Source organism: Uloborus diversus, chromosome 6 (genome assembly GCF_026930045.1).
Source record: "Uloborus diversus isolate 005 chromosome 6, Udiv.v.3.1, whole genome shotgun sequence".
Lineage (NCBI taxonomy): Eukaryota > Metazoa > Arthropoda > Arachnida > Araneae > Uloboridae > Uloborus > Uloborus diversus.
Window position 1 is genome coordinate 95,449,405 of NC_072736.1, and position 19,684 is coordinate 95,469,088.

Sequence of the window (19,684 nt, forward strand, 5' to 3'; positions counted from 1 at the left end):
CCAACACACCCAATGACGTCCGTACTAGCAAGAGGTCGTCTTCTCGGATGAGTCCACATTTAATCTGCACTATAACGATGGACGTGTATGCGTCAGACGTTACAGATGGGAACGTCACCTCTCTGAGTGTGTAATTCGACGTCATACCGGCATAACGCCAGGCGTCATGGTCTGGAGCGCTATTGAATATCAAGAGGGCAGTCCCATCTAGTCCGAATGACGGGTAACCTCAATAGCGAGCGCTACTTCAGGGACGCTATGAAGCCGGAGGTACTACCCTTTCTTCAGAGCATTCCTGGTGCAGTGTTTCAGTAGGAAAATGAACGTCCAAATGTCGCACGTAACGTGCAAGTGTTCTTCGGCGCACGACAGGTTACGCTACTTCCTTGGTCTGCCCGTTCTCCGGATATGATGCCCGTCAAGCATGTCTCGGATTGCGTTGGTCGGAGACTCGCCCATGTGTCTCGTCCGGCAGTTGGTACGGATGAACTTTGGCTTCGGATTGAAGCCAAATGGGATGCTGTTCCCAATCGTGACATTCTGCACCTCTATGATTCGATGCCAAAACGTGTACAGGCTCTTATAGTTGCGCGGAGTCGCTACATTCAATATTAATTAACGCCTGTTATTTTCATTCCATTGATCTGTAATTTTGATCGTTGATTTGTAGCACTATGAGTAATATGTGTAATGAATTTCATTCTTTTCCAATGAGTCCTTCATGTTGTTACATCTTTCACAAACATGAGTGTATTTTTTAGTTTTACGCATAACTTGATTGCGTAACGCTAATTAATCTCGTTCATTGCATCCTCACCACTCGGAAAACGTAACTGACTACAAAAAGAACCTTCGCCGGTGGCGCGATATTTACTCATGCGCTGCTCGCAGTGCATTGACTAGTGTTGGACCTGAAAGAACAAAGTCGGACGCACATTTTCCACCAAAAACTATTCTTTTTTGACGCCCGGAAATCGCGCGGCGGCAAAAGTTCGGTTATTTTTCAATCGCACCCTTTATATTAAAACGAAAGTCCATACCGTTTTTTTTTCTTAATAATAATAGATAAAAAGAACATTTGAGGCAGTGAGAAGCTAAGGGATGTTAGTGGACTTTTTAAAGTTTCGAGTAAAACGCCTTTAAAGATCAGATCCTAGGTAGACTTTCATTGAATTTTTTTTCTAAATCATGCTATACAGTAGCACCTACTAGGGCTATTAGTATAATCTCTTGCCCCAAGACAGAGGAGAGGTTCACCTACCATTTGTACTGGCTATCTCCAAATTTTTAATTTTGCCACTTGCATCCCTTTGCTTCTCACTAACTCATATGTTTGAACTTTCAAAAAGTTTTATCTCAAATAAATTTTAAAACGAAAAAATTCTAAAATAAAATGTAAAACATGTTGTTTAATTCCAAAGAAAATTTTTACAAGCTTGGGTTGCTCTAAAAAGAAAATAAGTCGTCGATAAAAGCACAAATGGGGGTATCTCACTTTTAAGCATTTTGCAGAAAGCCTGTTTAAAGATTTCTAGTTTACTGTATCGCTTGAGAACCGGACCAGAGTGAGGGACTGTAAGCTTTTTTACAATTTATTGTAAAAATACGCCTACTGGTCACGTTATAAAATCGACTTCGGACATTTCTGTGGTGGTCATAACTCATTTTTCGATTTTTTTGAGGTACGCCCATTCGTCGTTTTAACCGCACTACCTGATTTCGTAGTTAAAACACTAAAAAATGCAGTTGATCTTTGAATTAAAAGATATTTAGGTCTTTCTGTAGTTAAAAAACAAGACTCCAACTTTGAAGCCAAGAAGCACAGTAATTGGAGCGTCCTCTTATTTATAATAACCGATGATCCAGTAGCTCCCCTAATGTCATCAACAATGAAACTCGCACCACGGCATGATAATTGAGTCTGATTTTCACTTAGGGTAATTATAAAGCAGCCAATAAAATTTCATTTTTAAAATTGAGCGAAAAGAAATGGACGGCCTACAATTTTTTACTATACCGCCTCTGTTCCTTTTCGCAATTTTTAATTTAAATTTTATTGGATGCTTTAGAATTACCCTAAGTACAAAGATATTAAGATCAACTGCATTTTTTAGTGTTTTAATCAAGAAGTCATATAGTTATTTTATTTTACATTCGTTAGTGCGAATTAAGCTTATAGAAATATTCTTTAGAATTAAAAAATAAATAAATAAATAAATAAAACAACTTTATTTGATTTAAATAAGGGATGAAATTGTATACATTTATTTTATAATGTAAATACTTTTCTACAATTATATTGTTTTTTTTGTGTGTATTTTATAAGTGTGTTCATTTCTTTCTAATCTACCTCTATTAATGCATCCTTTAAATATTCTGTTCAGTACATGTTGCCCAAATTATAAAAAGCATTGATTTGCTTTGCTGCTAATAGTTCATTTCGTTGAATTTAGATTTCTCATCTGTGTTCTTTGTTTTTGTGTAATCTACTTTTGAACACATTTTCAACATTTTGAAATATTATAAATTTATAATGTAGATTTTAAAAAATGTATTAAAAATTAACAGTGTTTTCTTTTTTTCTAGGTAAGGCTTTTTCGGAAGCATGCTCATATTTCAAACTGAGTAAATTCCTTTATTGTTCTATATTTGAATCTTTTAGTATTCTAATTATGTTAGTATTTCATTCAAAATCATAGAAATTCGTATATAAATATTTTTACTTCATTAGTTATATGATGTGAATGTGCGAACCTAGTGAACGAAAATAATAGTTTCTATCTATTAATTTTATTTATTTGTTTTAAAAAGTTGTCTTGATGTATTGTAATATTAATTTCGAGTTTGAATTTATTTTTATGATGTATCGAAAGATTTCATTTTAAAACTGTAGCATAAGATAATTACTTCCGAATATTTGGTTTGTTCTGTTTGGTTTTTCCTTCACTCAACATTATGAATAAATAATTTTAATTTTCTGATAATTAGGCCTTTCTATAGTTAAAAAACAAGACTCCAGCTTTAAAGCCAACAAGCGCAGCAATGTAATGGATCATCAGCCAAAAGTCACACAACCAGTTGTAAAATCTTTTATCTAAAAAAATTCTACTAATAATTATATTTATATTCCATGTGCACCGACAATTTCAATAGCCTTTTTTTTTGTCTTGTTGTCGATTTTTTTTAAACCCCAGGCTGCAAAATTGTTTATTATGTAGCAATATTATCCAACTCATTCGTTTTTAGCCTTCGTTGAGGCTTTCAATAAATAATTTCCGATTATTTCTACATCCAAGACAAAAACCTTTTGATAAATTGTTAGTTTTTGAGAAATTGGAAATGTTGAAGGCCGGAGAAGATAACACCCACTTTTACGGGAACAACACAAATAAAACAAGATTAAAAGCAAGATTGAACTCGAATTCAATGGGTCTCAAAAAAGTGGAGTCAAACATAAAATTCTAAACTCTTTTGAAACAGTACTAGCGAATAAAATGAAAACTGTTAACTATTTTCCCGTATTTATGAAGTTTAAACTAACTTTAGCTAAAAGTTAGACTATATGGGAGGCAAGATCCGTGACATGAGTGAAAGTGTAGTTTCCAGGTACGAACGCCGAAACACGTGTCTGCTGTAATTTACAAATTTTGCTTCTGCTTACGTTGTTTTGTCTTACTTTACTGTTCTGCACAAAGGTATTTATTTATCTTATTTGTGGCTTAAACGGGCCTTACGTTTACATTTTCCACCCTTTATACAATTTGTGTTTTTGTTTTTTGTTTTCGGAATTTTTGTTTATTGTTGTATTTTGATCGTGACTTTTCACTTCTTGTTTCTTATTCATTCTGTTATTGTTTGATTTTATTTATTCTCATTTAGTTTTGTTTTTGCTTTTGATTATGTCTCAAATCAATAGGTTTGCCAATCTTCGGATTAAGAAATTTCGTTTTTTGAACCATTTAAAATTTCTTCAAGAGTGTAGGCGCAAGAAAATTATTCCGAAGTTTATTTCTTTGAAATGTAATTTACCACCTTCTGTCAAAATTGACAAAGTAATCTTTCGGTCGAAATTGGCTTTACTCAGAGCTTCGATCCAGGAAACTAGGAAACATTTATCGTTTATTGAACGTGAACTTTATGATTTACATCTTTCGGTTTCTAATTCCATTCCCAACTTTAACATTATTGACAGAAATTCTTGGTCTAGAACCCTTCGTTCCTCTGATAAACATCAAATTGTTTTGAAAAAGAAATTAGCTAAGCTTTGTAAATCTTCTCGTGTCGTTCCTCTTGATAACTTACCTGTTGTTAATAAGAATGTTGTTGTTAATCTTTCTAGCGTTCCATTAAGTAATTCTCAAATTGAGGCTCTAAAATGTAATGATAATTTTGCTGTGAGTGTTAATCCTTCTTTTTCAAAGCTTATTGCTCCTGTTGAGAAAGCTTTTAAATTTAGTGCCTTAACTTCCTCTCAAAAAGATTCGATTCGGCATCTTATAGCTTCTAATATTGACTTTAACTCGAAAATTTCTAAACCTGTATTTGCTAATACTGTTAGCCGTTCTGGTAAGGACTTGGTTTCGAATTCTGATCTGGTTGTTACCAAAGCTGACAAGGGTAGCCAAATTGTTGTTCTTGACAAATCATCTTATGTTGATAAAACTAATGATTTGATTTCATCTGGGCCATATGCTGAAATTTCTAAAGATCCTAGTGATAAAGAGTTAAAAACTATTTCATCTGCTCTCAAGTCTGTTAAGTCTATTCCTTCAAATGTTAAACGCTCTGTTGTTCCATCTATTGCTAATTGTGCTAGATTTTATGCTTTACCTAAGGTGCATAAAGCTGGTATTCCTTTTCAGGCCGATTGTTTCCAATATTAGTACGGCTTCGTACAAACTTGCCAAATATTTAGTCTCTGTGTTTTCTCCCCTTAGGAGTCACAATTTATTTACTATTAAAAATTCTGTTGAGTTTGTTAGAAAAATTCATAGTTTCGTTCCAAATAATTCTTTTATTGCTTCTTTTGACGTTAACTCTTTATTTACGAACGTTCCCGTCGAGGGTTCATTGTTATGCCTTCGTAGAAGACTTTCTGAAATTTCATTTCACCAATACGGAAATTGAGGATTTAATTTTCCTTACCCGTACTTGTCTTAAGTAATGTTCTTTTGTTTTTAATGGGAAATTTTATATTATGTTAGATGGTCTGGCTGTGGGAAACCCACTTAGCCCCATTCTTAGTGATATTTACATGCATTATTTTGAGGTTAAGCTTTTCCAAAAACTGAGGTTTCAATTTTATGTTCGGTATGTTGATGATTGTTTTGTTCTAATGAACCAGAATCAGTTTGAGAGTGATGAGGTTTTATCTATTTTAAACTCCATTGGTCCTCATATTCAGTTTTCTTGTGAGAAAGAACGGAATAATTGCATTTCATTTCTTGATGTACTTGTTTCTCGTACTGAAATTGATTTTGAAACTACTGTTTATCGCAAACCTTTTGCTGTTTCTTTACCTCCTCATAGACTATCGTCTCATCCTCCAAATCAAAAATATTCTGCTTTCAATTCTTTTGTTTATCGCGCAATTAATATTTGTTCTTCGTCGGAACTTCTTAAAGTGGAACTTAATTATCTTAAAGCTGTGGCAATCGATAGAGACTATCCGCTAACTTTGATTGATTCCATTTATAAAAAACTTTCAAATAAATCCCAAACTAATGTTCTTAACCGAACCTTCATCAGAAAGAATTTGGTTGTTTTGCCATTCTTTCCATCTGTAAGCTATCAGGTTGCTAAGATTCTAAAACGTTTCCAATTCCAGGTGGTGTTCTCTCCTATTAATGAACTTTCATTCTCTTCTCTTAAAGATCCTATTCCCCCTCTTAACTGTTGTGGAATTTATAGAGTTAATTGTAGTTGTAAACTTGCCTATATTGGACAGACTCGGCGTGCTTTAAAAATTCGCTTGAAAGAGCATCAAAATTATGTGAACAAACAACAATTAAATAAGTCTAGTATTGCTCAACACTGTTGGGATTCGAATCACTCTTTTGATTTTAACTCTTATCAGATTATCCAAAAATGCCCCAATTCATCAGATCTTGAATTTTGGGAATCCTTTCATATTTTGAGGAACAGCTCAAACTTAGTTAACGATCTTAGTGCAGTTCTATATTTTTCTAACATTTGGCTCCCATATCTTTAATACTGTCCTTTCCCCATTTCCTCCCTCTTTTACCATTCATTTTTATCTATCTTCCTTTGTTTATTTTTACCTTTTTGTCTTGATTGACACCCCCCCCCACATTTTCTTCTATTTATCTTTATTTTTCCTTTTTTCGAATATTTTTTGTTTCTGTTTATTTTATTTCATGGTTTTCCATTCAGCTTTCCTTTCTTGCGGTTCACGGTTACTGACAATTTCTTTTCTTTTTGTTTAAGCTTCGGCTTAATCTTTGTCCAATTGAATTCTTTCAATCTGGGCTCGTACCTAAGAGAAAGCTCTTGGCCTTTGCTTGCATTCCTATTGGTTCCGGATCGGTTTATAACTTTGTCATTGGTGTTTGGCTAATCCGCTGTTTTTATCTTTTAAGCTGCATGCTTATCTGCTCTTGGCTTTTGCCGGATGTCTTTTCATCTATAAGCTCATTATTTTTTGCATTGAAAAAGGCGTTCCCTGTAACGCCGAAACACGTGTCTGCTGTAATTTACAGATTTTGCTTCTGCTTACGTTGTTTTGTCTTACTTTTCTGTTCTGCACAAAGGTATTTATTTATCTTATTTGTGGCTTAAACGGGCCTTACGTTTACATTTTCCACCCTTTATACAATTTGTGTTTTTGTTTTTTGTTTTCGGAATTTTTGTTTATTGTTGTATTTTGATCGTGACTTTTCACTTCTTGTTTCTTATTCATTCTGTTATTGTTTGATTTTATTTATTCTCATTTAGTTTTGTTTTTACTTTTGATTATGTCTCAAATCAATAGGTTTGCCAATCTTCGGATTAAGAAATTTCGTTTTTTGAACCATTTAAAATTTCTTCAAGAGTGTAGGCGCAAGAAAATTATTCCGAAGTTTATTTCTTTGAAATGTAATTTACCACCTTCTGTCAAAATTGACAAAGTAATCTTTCGGTCGAAATTGGCTTTACTCAGAGCTTCGATCCAGGAAACTAGGAAACATTTATCGTTTATTGAACGTGAACTTTATGATTTACATCTTTCGGTTTCTAATTCCATTCCCAACTTTAACATTATTGACAGAAATTCTTGGTCTAGAACCCTTCGTTCCTCTGATAAACATCAAATTGTTTTGAAAAAGAAATTAGCTATGCTTTGTAAATCTTCTCGTGTCGTTCCTCTTGATAATTTACCTGTTGTTAATAAGAATGTTGTTGTTAATCTTTCTAGCGTTCCATTAAGTAATTCTCAAATTGAGTCTCTAAAATGTAATGATAATTTTTCTGTGAGTGTTAATCCTTCTTTTTCAAAGCTTATTGCTCCTGTTGAGAAAGCTTTTAAATTTAGTGCCTTAACTTCCTCTCAAAAAGATTCGATTCGGCATCTTATAGCTTCTAATATTGACTTTTACTCGAAAATTTCTAAACCTGTATTTGCTAATACTGTTAGCCGTTCTGTTAAAGACTTGGTTTCGAATTCTGATCTGGTTGCTACCAAAGCTGACAAGGGTAGCCAAATTGTTGTTCTTGACAAATCATCTAATGTTGATAAAACTAATGATTTGATTTCTTCTGGGCCATATGCTGAAATTTCTAAAGATCCTAGTGATAAAGAGTTGAAAACTATTTCATCTGCTCTCAAGTCTGTTAAGTCTATTCCTTCAAATGTTAAACGCTCTGTTGTTCCATCTATTGCTAATTGTGCTAGATTTTATGCTTTACCTAAGGTGCATAAAGCTGGTATTCCTTTCAGGCCGATTGTTTCCAATATTAGTACGGCTTCGTACAAACTTGCAAAATATTTAGTCTCTGTGTTTTCTCCCCTTAGGAGTCACAATTTATTTACTATTAAAAATTATGTTGAGTTTGTTAGAAAAATTCATAGTTTCGTTCCAAATAATTCTTTTATGGCTTCTTTTGACGTTAACTCTTTATTTACGAACGTGCCCGTCGAGGGTTAATTGTTATGCCTTCGTAGAAGACTTTCTGAAATTTCATTTCACCAATACGGAAATTGAGGATTTAATTTTCCTTATCCGTACTTGTCTTAAGCAATGTTCTTTTGTTTTTAATGGGAAATTTTATATTATGTTAGATGGTCTGGCTATGGGAAACCCACTTAGCCCCATTCTTAGTGATATTTACATGCATTATTTTGAGGTTAAGCTGTTCCAAAAACTGAGGTTTCAATTTTATGTTCGGTATGTTGATGATTGTTTTGTTCTAATGAACTAGAATCAGTTTGAGAGTGATGAGGTTTTATCTATTTTAAACTCCATTGATCCTCATATTCAGTTTTCTTGTGAGAAAGAACGGAATAATTGCATTTCATTTCTTGATGTACTTGTTTCTCGTACTGAAATTGGTTTTGAAACTACTGTTTATCGCAAACCTTTTGCTGTTTCTTTACCTCCTCATAGACTATCGTCTCATCCTCCAAATCAAAAATATTCTGCTTTCAATTCTTTTGTTTATCGCGCAATTAATATTTGTTCTTCGTCGGAACTTCTTAAAGTGGAACTTAATTATCTTAAAGCTGTGGCAATTGATAGAGACTATCCGCCTACTTTGATTGATTCCATTTATAAAAAACTTTCAAATAAATCCCAAACTAATGTCCTTAACCGAACCTTCATCAGAAAGAATTTGGTTGTTTTGCCATTGTTTCCATCTGTAAGCTATCAGGTTGCTAAGATTCTAAAACGTTTCCAATTCCAGGTGGTGTTCTCTCCTATTAATAAACTTTCATTCTCTTCTCTTAAAGATCCTATTCACCCTCTTAATTTTTGTGGAATTTATAGAATTAATTGTAGTTGTAAACTTGCCTATATTGGACAGACTCGGCGTGCTTTAAAAATTCGCTTGAAAGAGCATCAAAATTATGTGAAAAAACAACAATTAAATAAGTCTAGTATTGCTCAACACTGTTGGGATTCGAATCACTCTTTTGATTTTAACTCTTATCAGATTATCCAAAAATGCCCCAATTCATCAGATCTTGACTTTTGGGAATCCTTTCATATTTTGAAGAACAGTTCTAACTTAGTTAACGATCTTAGTGCAGTTCCATATTTTTCTAATATTTGGCTCCCATATCTTTAATACTGTCCTTTCCCCATCCCCCCCTCTTTTCCCATTCATTTTTATCTATCTTCCTTTGTTTATTTTTACTTTTTTGTCTTGATTGACACCCCCCCCCCATTTTCTTCTTTACAAATTTGTGCTTCTGCTTACGTTGTTTTGTCTTACTTTACTGTTCTGCACAAAAGTATTTATTTATCTTACTTTAACTAGTTATTCAATGAAATAACTGGGTATTCTATAAATTAACTAATGAGAGACAGTTAAAGTGTAAAATTAACAATTTATCTAAAATGTAATAACTATATATAGGTATTCTATAAATAAACTAATTATAGACAATTAAAATGAAAAAGAAGCAATTTATCTAAATTATGTAGCGTATAAATGGTATTTATGGAAACGTAACATAAAATCATTTGTTACAACAAGGATTACTAAAATACCCTTGGAATTACAAAGAACATTATTTCTAAATTAAAAACATTTTTTGTTGACACACTGGATTTTACACGAACATTTTGGGGGTAACACAGGGGTGGAAGGTAGATGTATTTGTCGTGCAAGATATATGATATAGATTCTTTTACACGTTAACGGGCTGCAGATCGTTATTCTATGAAATAACTAGTTAAACCATGAAATACAAGAGAGTTTTACACTTTAACGGACACAATCAGTTACTCCATGAAATAACTAGGTTTTTTTTTATAAAATAACGGATTTCATACTTTAACGGTAACATACATAAAATAGTAAAATATAGCTTTAAAAAATCTGAAATATATATATTTTTTCAGAACTTCGTGCTATTTTCCGTCTACAGATCATTATTCTACTTGAACAAGTGAGGTATCTAAAAAGAGGGCAGGGGATTAGAAATGTCTACTGAAAATTACTCACAAAAGAGCTTTATTTAAGTACATTTAAGAATGAAACAATTTAATGTATTTTAATGAACACTGTTTCGTTTCCATAAAACCATTTTGGCTAAAGTTATAATATTATTCACAAGTCCAGTTTTTTTTTCGACGGAACTATTTACACTTGCCCGGAATGCTCACTGAATGATACCTCTCCTGTTATTTTCAAGTATATTTACATGCGTTTTGAAAAAAAAATAGAGGATATTTCTCCGTGAAATGTTGCATTTTTTAAAAAACTTTCTACGTAAAGCTAAACATTAAATATCTTGGGTGTAAAACATGTAAAACGTTTGTCCACATCGTCGCGAGTGAGCGATATGAACAGGGTTATTCATAAAGATAGACATAGTTTCTTTGGGTCTACTTTTTGAATCACCGTTTCTTAAACGAGTGCATTAAGTAAGCGATTATAATGTTCCCATCAGAGCTCGCTTCCATAAATTAGCTCAATGTAACTGAGGTAAACATAACCTAGCAGCATTGTGAAGACTACGGGGATACTAATCACAGCATTATGACGCTACCAGAGTAGGTTTTCTCCAACTAGATGTTGTTCAATGGAATTTGCTGAATCATTCGACCCTATCAAACCATACATGTTCCAAAAATACGGGATACACTTGCAAATATATTAGATTTATGTGAAATATTTTTGCATTACGTGATTCCCATAGAAAATGCACATTACGTGTGCATTTAATCGTTTAAAAGAAAGAAAAGGAAAAAATGTGAAGTCACAGATTCATTCAAATTTTGAAATTAATCGTTTGAAACCAAACATTAACTGCATATTTATAAACAATAATAATATATAAATATTTATATTTTAAGACATAAATATGAGTTATCTTACTAAAAATGCTATTTACTTTCTTCATGCTTATTTCTATATTCAAATCACTGCCCATGGTAAAAAAAATAATAAGAGACTATTCATATGATTGTTCTTTGCGTTAACATGCAAATTGTTTCTTGTGATGCTCTGGCCCACCACTTATCGCACCAAGTAATGAATATGTAGTTACTTTGTACTGTATATGTATTTACATGTTGTAACATACATGTACAATAAAATGTAATTGCACAGTACATCATATGCCCTTGCGTTTGTTGTGCATTTTTAAACTAGAAAACTTAAATTAGAGTTGTTTCCACTACAATGTTAGCAAACTCAAAATCTGTCTCTAAAATTTAGTTGTAATAGTTATAAAAATGTCTTTTTGCAACTCTGTATGTAAAATTCATATCGCATATACATTTATTCACATCCTTGTCCATTGTCCTATTTGAAGGTAAATGTCACAGAATATATAGCAAAATGAACTAGATCATTTATCTAATGGCCGATTTTAACATATTCAATAGTTTTCTGTACTGATATGAAATTTTCAAAGATTCCTATAAGTCAAATCATCTTTTACAACTGCGGTTACTTTTAGCAAATTACATTGTGTAAAAAATTGAAGAAAAAGTGGAAAAGAACAAGTAAAACGCGAATGGAGAGGTAATCCTGTTGTCTCCTTACAATTTCATGGTTCAAGAGCATTATTTATTGCTATTAAATGGCACCGCAAGCGCGCGTACTTGGGAAGTAATAAACAGTTTTGATGCTAGGTCCAAAGTGGTTGTTTGGGCATCACTTTTACATCAAAAAAAAAAAAAAAAATCGCAGTAAGAAGAAGGAAGAGAAACAATTTATAGAACATCAGATCGTCGGTATCAACTTGTTTTTACATACAGTAGCAACATAGGTACATAGTAGTTTTGATTTGGGGCTCTCTTTATTTTAAATTACAAAAATATTTTTGCTTTTAATTTATCCGATATTGCATAATGAATAACGACAACGATAAAATTTGATGCCTAATGCAGAAAATTTCTGATATACACTTATTAGAATTGCTTGTTTTTCAACACCATATTTATTTATTAATACTCCGAAGTTCCATAAACGTGAACTTTTTCTTTAATTAAATGTATATTCATATTTTTTTCTTTAATTCCTACAAAAATGGATGGAGATAATTTTGAGAATTTGTGCAAAAAACAGTGAATGCGAAGCAAAATCGTTTAGCAGTAAACACACTATATTTTAATTGTTTTATTATATTTTGTAAACCTTTATAAGTGAAAAGTGCTTTTAATAGCAAATTTTCAGTTTCATGTTTCTGCTTGTGAATTTAGAAGTTCGAATGGTTTGTATCGTCGGCAAGTCCATGATGAGTCCATTCAATCTCAACTGATTAACAATACCAGGCATCTCTACGTCATTTGACCGTTGTTAGTTGAATGCGATTTTTTCTTTTTTTTAAATTGAACTGTTGTTAGTGATGCTTGTTTGCGATAACGCATGCTTGAAATATTTTCTCAATTTGTTGTCATAAAGAATACATTGAAAAAATTCCTATACATTATGATAATTGCGATAATACGAAAATATCGAGAACCCACATGGAAGAGGTTGAAGAAAGTTTCGTGATGCCACAATTTACTTTTTTCTGAAATTCAAACTTTTTTTTTCTGCCAAAAACTGTACCAACTTTTTTTACGATAATAATATTTTGAAGTATTTCTAAGACAACAAATCGCTTTTACTTTGTAGTCATTCTGAATAAATTTTAAAATTCCCAAAACAATATTGAAAAGTGAAAATACCAAGTATTCACATGGAAAGTGTAGAAGAAAGTTTCGTAATGGCAAAAATTAATTGGTTCTCAATTTCAATTATTTTTTTACTGCAAAGAATCTTAACCACTTGTTTGCGATAGTTCATGTTTCAAATATTGCTTAGGCAGCAAATTGCTCTCACTTTGTTGTCACAATGAATGCATTTGAAATTTTCTAATACATTATAATAGATTGCGATAATTCGATAGTCCCGAGAACTCAACTGGAGGGAAAAGAAAAACATTTATTGATGCTACAACTTACTTGTTTCTGAATTTCGAACTACTAGTATTTTTTGCTTCCAAGAATCTTACCTACTTTTCTGCGATAATACATTTCTGAAGTATCGCAAAAACAACAAATTGTTCTACTTCTGTTATAACAATAAATAAATTAGAAAATTTTCAATGCAATGCTAAAAATTGTTAATATCTGAAAAAACCGCGCATTCATATGAAATGCATAGAAGTAAGCTTCATGATGACACAACTAACTTGTTCCTGAATTCAAAACAAAATGTTGCCCCTCAATACAAATTATAAAGATAATGTTTCTTGTCCATAAAAATCATGAATAAAAGGGACGTAAAACTTTCAGTATTTGCATTTAAAATAGTTTTCGAAATTATGTTGTCTTAAAATGCTTATTTGTAAAAAGTATATTAGAGACAAAACAATTCCACTCTGAAGTACATTAGGAAACGCTAGTGACCCTTTAGAGCAATTATGAAGGTTAAATTTTGAAGCATGTTATTATATACTTCGCAGTTATTTCTCTCACGTAAGCTTTAATCGTCTGTCTATGTTATTAAACTTAATGAAACCGCTACAAACTCTCAGCTTTAATCTTAATGAAAATTTTTAAAAATTAGGAAACTGTTAATGATGAGGGTAACATTTTGCTGATGATTAAAAATACTAGCTAATATATTAACATTTTTAATATTAATGATTCAAAAAACTTATATATATATCAGTTGCACTGCTTGCATTTTTTCCACATGCAGTGCACATGGGGGGAGTGGGGGGCAAAGTGAAATAGTTTACTTACTTTTTTAAAAGCAAACAAATTGGAAATTTGTTTTAAAAATTACATTTCATTAAAAAAAGAACAAAGCATTTTATACTGAAATTTGCATTAAAATATTACTTTGCATTTTTGGAAATAAATTTATACCTTCAAAAAAAGGGGGGGGGGGAGAAAGAAACGGAATATTTTCAGTAAGCTTCGTGTATGGGGCAAAAGAATGAGAAAACTGAAGGGATAAAGGAACGAATGAATGAACAGATAAGAATATATTTGAACAATAAACGAATGAATAAATAAATTGATTAATGTGTGGGAAAAAAGGGGTGTAAAGAATAAGTTAGTGAATGGGAAAGTTAGCGAATGAATGAAAAGATAAGGAAAGTAATAAATGAATGAATATGTGAGCGAAAGGGTGGTCCAAAATTTTGTAATATATTCAAAACCGAAACATTTTTGTTGAACTATTTACAAACAAACGATGCGATCTGCACAAGAATGCTCAGAAACGAGGGGACTATAGTTTGTGATTAAAATTACTTGTACCAGTTACAGTTTTGACTCAAAAGTGGTATTAGTGTTTTTTTTTTCGAGTACACTCGTATTGCGAGTGAAAGAAGTAAACGTGCAACCAATGCCTCAATGAGGGAAAGTTGAGAAAAAGAAGTTTTTTTAGAAAAACATCATAGTTTTCCCACTCTAACGCCAGGATTGAAAACTTCATTTTAGTTTCTTTTCATAGAAAATTTTTCTGACTTAAAGTTTAATCTGATTTACATTTTCGATAAAAATTATTGAGTGGTACTTATGATTTTTCTAGTCAGTTGGCTGTGGATATCTTTAAAATCACATTAAAAGGTTGTCATAAAAATATAAATCACATTAATTATTTTAATAGAACTTTAATATATATATTCATAATGTAACTTATTGAGAGCAAAAAAAAAAAAAAAAGAATATATGAGGCAGTGAGAAGCAAAGGGATTTAAGTAGGCTATTTAAAATTTTGCTTAAATCGCGTTTTAAGTTCAGATTCTAAGTAGGCTTTCGTTATTTTTTTTCTAAATCATGCTTCACAGCAGCACCTACTAAGGCTGCTAGTAATATTTCTTTCCCCAAAGCAGATGAGAGTTTATCCTACCATTGTACTGGTAATCTCTTAATTTTTAATTTTGTCAGTTACATCCCTTTGTTTCTCACTGCCTCATATATAATGATTCTGGGACCTTTTCATATAACTCATGGCTAAAGGAAACAGTTATTGGCATTACAAGCTTTAAATGCAGAAACAGACAATCGCCATATTATTTGTGGTAGTCTGGAAGATCCGCAGAGATCTCATGACACTTTGTAAACATAGTACACTCATCATTTGACCTACACGTTTTCATTTATTGAAGTCCGTTTGAAACATTTCCCAGACAAGGAATTCAAGACAAAAAGATGACATTTTTTTAATTTTCCACATATCTCATCGAAACACAAGACGCATGTTACCTTCTAATATCCAGTTCTTTTGCAGCTTGTTTTGCAATATGTTTTAACATAAACTTATCCTCAGAGAAGCTGCACGATGTTTTTTTTTAATGCGATTTAAAATTACTCAAGCAGACACTTTAAAATTGACTAAAACTATGTTGTTGCTAATCTTCACCGATCTGAAATCAGATCAGGTCCATGAGTCCATTCGTCCTCAATCTCTCCAAAACCAGACCAGGTCTTTTCAGTATGTCCTCATGTGACAAAGCAAGACAACTAAGTATGTGGCCTCACTTTCATTGCACTTGGTATACCTCGAGAAAGTCTTAATACCATGGTAGAATCTTAGTGATCTAAGGTGTCCAGAAACCAGCCGAGTCAAAGCTGTCTGTCCCTTCCCGTCCCCTTCAAATCCCACAGCTGCACTGTCTAACCACGGATTACAGGGAAAGGCAAACATGCGGTTTACACGCAGAAATGGACGCATCTATTAGTTTTTAGGGATGTCAGCTTTTGCATGTGTAGGGGAGGATGGCCCAAATCAGGTAAGTTTTCGAAGAACGCTCGAAAATTGTAGTTTTTGGATTTTAATCGCAACAATTTCGTTTTTATTTCCTAGATGGGTTCTTGAATTTCAAAATAAAAAGTTATTTTTGTATTATTTCAAACTCAATATTTATTTATTATAAAACTTAACAAACATGTAAAAAACCCGATTTGCCCTATCACTAGGCCCAAAGCGGGTAAGCTTAACTAATTGTGATTTGGTACATTTTCTAATCAAATATAAAGTGATAAATGATTAAAATAGTTGACTAGCTACCGGCCGTTACATAAAAAAATAAAACAGGTGTTCTTATCCAATTTAAAGTCAGTACATTTGTTTATAAAACATAAAGAAATAACTTAGCTAATTGATAGACTAATTAATTGCCATCCTGAAAAATAACTTTTTAAAGTTATACTTATCATACTGAAAGAGAAAATCTAAGTCATCACAAGAGTTAAGAAATTTAAAATAAATCTAAGTTTAAATCTTATACCCGCTTTACCCAAAGGCACGTTTTTTATTTCAATGATTATAACCTTGAATTAATAATTAAAAAAATGGAATCATCATCGTCGTTTATAGGTGGCTAGTGTAAGAATAGGTTAATATAATTAACAATAAAAAATAAGCTTGTCTTCGACTAATCACAAGTTAAAAAGATCATTTTTTAAATTTTATGCCTGGTTGCACCATGCCGCTTCACTGCTGCTTTGCTGGGACTGAAAATAACTCGGGGGTGTTCGGGTAAACACGACATATGTATTCCTCGCAGCTAACACAACAGGGGGGGGGGGGGATACGAAGGTCAACCCGCTTGTGGCGACCTACCCGTTTTGGACCACCCTCCCCTTATGTTAGCCACTAAGTTAACAGTCTCATTCAAATGAGCGGTACACGCACATCAAATTTTTACTTTTCCCTTCATTCAGATATACTCGTCTTAACTGGACGTTTTCCAATCCTATACAATCCGTGGTTGGACAGTGCTAGGACCAGAGGCATGAACTAAAACTGACATTTCGTCGCCTGAGAGGAACTGTAAGATATTTAATCCCAGGAATAACAGTAAGATATCCTACTGTTGCTCTGAGGCGACGTTTTATGTTTTATTCTTTGAAAATGAAGAAGTAGAAGTGGAATTTGTACCAAGAACTAGAATCATAAAAAAAAGGGAACTGATTCCTGGGAAAAAAATACAGAGGGTACAATTTCCCGCTAAGAAGAATCAGGACAGGAAAAAAAAGGAAATACTATCGTGACACCGAAGATATTATGACTGAAATAGTTTGTTTATTGTTAGTTAGGTGTGGTATTTCTGGTAGAGACGCTGAACGAATCAAGTAAGCAACAGCAGATGCATTAGGTTATGTTCCATACAGTTCAAATCTAAATAGAAATGTCAAACGACTCTGAAGACAGCAATTGCAATGAGCAAAGAACTAATATCGTCGAAATAGATTTACGAATTTCACTTCAGAGCGAGGTGCTATACGCTGAAAACACTAGAAATGAAAGAAGTAATTAAGAACAATTGCATTCTTTCTTTTTAAACGATCCAAAAAGTGTTAGCACAGGGACGATTATAAAGAACTCATTCAACTTTACTTAATTTATTTAGAGCGTCTTTCTCCACAAGACCTTATTTTAAAACTACATTTGAATTTGTATTTCCATTTAACTCTTTGTTTCTTCCTCTTAACACTTTATTCCTTCATTTTGAAACAGAAAATTGTAGCATTTACTTTTAAAAAATCCTCTAACTCAAGTCATTTTAATGTAAAAATAGGAAAAGACGAAGAGCAAACAAAAGTAATAGAATATTAAAATGTTTTTAGGCTTTTGCATGAAAATTCCTTTTTGATAATATCTACTACAATCTAACTAGAGGAACGACAAATACTGCTCTGTAAATTTTAGCAGAAAAACTGATGAGATGCGACTTCAAGAGAATAGTATTTCTTATGAAGGGTCATTCCATAGTGACTAACGTAACATTCGCAGCTGATTTTCTTACTCTTTCTTCTTACACCGGGAGTAAAAATAAGTTTTTTTTAGTTTAATATGCAGATTTAAAATGTACAAGGTGACTATTTTTCATTTCTACAAAGAATTTGAAGCAAAATAAGCGCTGGCAGGTATTTTTTCACCAAAAAAGGCATCGTGACTAACGTAACATTTTTGCAACCCTGAGAAACAATGCTTATGTTACGAGGCAAATTTTTCTAAAAGTTACGCAAGCATTTTAAATTGGCCGATATATTTGTAAGAGGTAAACAGTCTATTTTAAAAAATATACAACAGATTTATTACCGATGAATCTTTTTTGGCCCTTAATGGAACTTTTACGAAAAACTGTGTGTGACTAACGTAACGTGACTAACGTAACCATCGAATAACAAGCAATGCATGCATGTAAAAAGCTTTTTGTAAATAATCTCTTGCTCTTATATTACTTTTACACTTTTTATGAACCTTTTTTATGTTGCATTATGGTTTTCTTTACTTTTTTTCTATAATAGTGTAAGAAATCGAATGGAATGATTCAGTTCAATTAACTCAACTTGAATGTGCGAAAAAATAAATAAAAGTCAAATTAAAAATAAATAAAAAAAAACCCTGCTTTTATATATACTAACTGAATAACCTCATTTTTGGGCTAGTTAAATGCTAAATATCTCTCTTTTAAAAAGTTAACTTTATACAAGTTGATAGTTTCACCAAATTCCAGCATTCTGCCGATATACCAGTTACCGTCATAAGAAACTCCGTAGTACTTTTCAACGGCATATTATTTTTTTAGGTTTACTGATTCATCGAACGAATAGTGTTGTGCATCCTGAATTAAAATGTAACATTGAAAAAAAATATTCGAACATTTTTGCAGAATGAATTTTAATTCCAGATATCATCGCAAATGTTATAAATTTCTAAATGATCATTCATGCATTTTCTGAAATATGCTGCAGCAGCGCTTGCTGTCACTGTATCATGTAACATCTTCAAAGTTTTCCCCAACGAGCTGCCATTACTTCATTTTAATAATAGGTGGAAATGTATTTTCTAAAAAAAATACAGACGTTCTCTTTTCTATTTTCTTAATTCGGATTCTTGTGTTGAATGCACATTCAGCAGAGTACTCATTTTGTTTTACTCAACTTTTTTTATTTTAAATAATAATTCTTTAAACTGGAAGTATCTTTTTAAAGACCTTTAAAAAAGTATTTTTCTAAGTAGACAGAAGGTCTACAATGAAATATTACTGTTATTTTTCACCCTAAATATTTTTAACCAATATAGATTGCCTACTTATTCAAAATTAAATTAAGTTTTAAATATTAGCAGTCTTTTTAAAATGTTACGTTAGTCACATGCAAACTGTTACGTTAGTCACAGCTGAAATGTTACGTTAGTCACACTAATTATTTTATATCTACTGATACTGAAATAAATATTTTGCACTTTTTAACTAGATATGACACAGATGAAAGAAAATAAAAAGTGCTGTTTGGTTCATTCATCTGGTTTAGTTTTTAAGCAGAAAATAGTGCATTTTCGTGACTAACGTAACGTGAATATTTTCAGTGAAATAACCAAACTAATTCAAATACTTATCTTATAATGTATGCAAAACGAATAGTTAATTTTATTGGGCCAACATCTAATCTTTTAGAATAAACATAGTTCTTTTAAAAATTTCCAAAAATTTTTACATTACACAAGAAAATTTAGACGCATGTTTTTTGCGTATGCTAAGCCTTTTCTACCACCTCGC